A 3,074-nucleotide genomic window follows, 5' to 3' on the forward strand; every position below is an offset into this window, starting at 1 on the left:
TACCCCCTCCCCTGTCCGTGTGAGCCCCCTCCCCAGCTCCACCTCTCCACTCCATTGGCTGGTCTTTGCCCAGCCCGCGGCTCTGATTGGAAGGTGGGCTTGTTACTCCCGAGGTGGAGGAGGGACTAGAAAGAGAAGACTTGGAACTTCAAGGGGTGGGGGAATCTAATGTAATGCACACCCCCAGCCACGCCCCTGCCCCAGACTTCCTTGGCAGTCCGGAGCCCGCCGGGCGTGATTTCCCTCCAGTCTCTGTACACTCCTGAACCTTCTGATTCACTGTTTTCTGCGTCCCAGCTTCTGTCGCAGTGCCTCCCTCCACTCCCACCCTTCCTAACCCTCCTTCTTCTTTTTCCTCTGTCCTTTTTTGACGTACTAAGTCCCCACTTTTCTCCACCCCGAACTGTCTACTTCACCTGTATTCCACAACCCCTTACTTTGCCATATCCCATGTCCCTCCATTGTGTGGCCCCACTGTAGACCCCGCCTCCACGAACCTTCCTTGTCCACCGGTCTCCACTCCACGCTGACCCCGTGGCCTCTCTTAACTCCCTGTGCAGGTTCCTGCGGATGAATAATTAAGCTTCTGTCAAGTAAATATGCTTTAGCTCCATCACACCCACTTGTAAAGGGAACAGAGAAACGATGAGAGATACGTGCGCAGTGACCACGGACAGGTGGAAGACGGTACAGCTGGGTAAGGAAGAGGAAGGAAGTTCCTGCGTAGGCTAGAGAGGGCGTGGGACCCACATCGTGGAAGGAGAGAACCAACTCCAGAAAGTTGTTCTTTGACCTGTCTGTGTGCCCGTGCACACACGTAAAATGTAATTAAAAAAAAAAACTAAAAAAAAAAAATTGTAGGGCTGGAGAGATGGCTCAGCGGTTAAGAGCACTGACTGCTCTTCCAGAGGTCCTGAGTTCAAATCCCAGCACCCCCATGGAGGCTCACAACCATCTGTAATGAGATCTGATGCCCTCTTCAGGTGTGTCTGAAGACAGCTACAGTGTACTTATATACATAAAATAAATCTTTTAAAAAATTGTCTTTTGGGGTTGGGGATTTAGCTCAGTGGTAGAGCATTGCCTAGCGAGCGCAAGGCCCTGGGTTCGGTCCCCAGCTCCGAAAAAAAGAAAAGAAAAAAAAATTGTCTTTTAAAAATCCACATGGCTCCCCACCTCAACTCAGAAAAATATTAAGCTGTCTTCTCTTTTCCATCTTCCTCCTCCTCTTCTCCTTCCTCCTCCTCCTTTTTCCTTCCTCCTTTTCTCCAGTTTTTGAGATGGAGTCTCATGTTACCGGGTCAAGGCTGGCCTTGAACTCACTATGTAGCAAGAGCCGACCTTGAACCTCTATCCTCCTGCCTTCACCTTCCGAGTGGATTACAGCTGTGCACCACCATGCCCAGCTTCCATGCAGTTTAGTTTCAGTTGATTTTATTTGAATAAAGCTGACTGTATCAATGCTATCAGCAACTCCAGGGAAGAAGGCGAAATCCAGACAGAGTCAATCATTGTAAGATTTCCTTGGCCACAGTGACTACTTGTTTGGGGAAGACATATGAACCAACCTAGTACAGTAAGGACTAACTCTGAGGACTTTGCTATAACTGTCAGGAGAGGGGGTTTATTTATTTATTTTTTATTGTTTTATTGTGTTTATAGCATAGAGGATTGAATTTAGGGCTCAACTCGATGAGAGCCACGCCCCCAGCTCCTCACTGGGGGATTCTAGGCAGAGGCTCTACCACTGAGCCACGCCCCCAGCTCCTCACTGGGGGATTCTAGGCAGAGGCTCTACCACTGAGCCACGCCCCCCAGCCCCTCACTGGGGGATTCTAGGCAGAGGCTCTACCACTGAGCCACGCCCCCAGCTCCTCACTGGGGGATTCTAGGCAGAGGCTCTACCACTGAGCCACGCCCCCCAGTCCCTCACTGGGGGATTCTAGGCAGGGGCTCTACCACTGAGCCACACCCCCAGCTCCTCACTGGGGGATTCTAGGCAGGGGTTCCACCACCAAGTCTGGGCTCCATTGTTCCTTTTAGCAATGTGGCACAGAGAGCAGCTACCTTATATGTGTATTGTATTTCACAATAATAAAAATAATTAGACAGTAATTGTCATTGAGGAGCGCTGAGTTACCTGGAGGTCAGAACTGAAAGCAGAGAGCTGGGATCCTCAAAATAAAATTTGCAAGTATGTGAGAGGGCACTCTGTTTTCAGCGATGTCCTCCTCACTCCCCCAGCCCCGCATTGATCTCCAAGTGCAAAGCTGTTTTGTTTTGTTTTGTTTTTTTTTCCTATGAGACATTGAATTTATTGGTTTGGGGAAATGTGATACACTGTCACTGTATTACAACTGAACCATTAGTCATGTTGCTTCATCAACGTTAGCTAGTTCATTTTCATGGTGCTTCAGCTCTTTCTGCACAGGCAAAGCTGTTTTTATAACACTAGTAAGATGTTCTTGCCTCACTCTTCTTCCTGTGTACACAGGAAGAGAAGAGAAGTTTCTAGTGGTCATGGGGTATGTGATAGGAGACTCAGTCTGATGTTGAAGGATCTATTTTATTATCATAGTAATTTAATTTTTTTTTCCGGAGCTGGGGACCGAACCCAGGGCCTTGCGCTTGCTAGGCAAGCGCTCTACCACTGAGCTAAATCCCCAACCCCTTAGTAATTTAATTTTAAAATAATCCTGTACATTGGATTGGTGTCAAATGTATTTCCTTTTAGCTTTTCTTTAGATTTCTCTCTTTCTTCTTTCTTTCTTTCCTTTTTGATTTTTTGAGGCAGCATTTCTCTGGGTAGGGTAGCCCTGGCTGTCCTGGAACTCACTCTGAAGGCCAGGCTGGCCTGGAACTCAGAGATCTGCCTGCCTCTGCCTCCCGAGTGCTGGGAAAAAGGCGTCACCAGCACCACTCAGCTCCCTTTAACCACTCTCATCTCTTCTTGCTCTTGCTGACTCCTGTCCACATTCCAACTTGTCCTCTTCCTGCTTTCATGTCTTTTGGGGGTGTCTGGGGGCAGGTCGTGTGCGGGTCACAGCCACCGTTGCTGTGTCTACGATTGCAAT

Source organism: Rattus norvegicus, chromosome 1, assembly GCF_021556685.1.
Source record: "Rattus norvegicus strain SHRSP/BbbUtx chromosome 1, alternate assembly SHRSP_T2T, whole genome shotgun sequence".
Taxonomy (NCBI): Eukaryota; Metazoa; Chordata; class Mammalia; order Rodentia; family Muridae; genus Rattus; species Rattus norvegicus.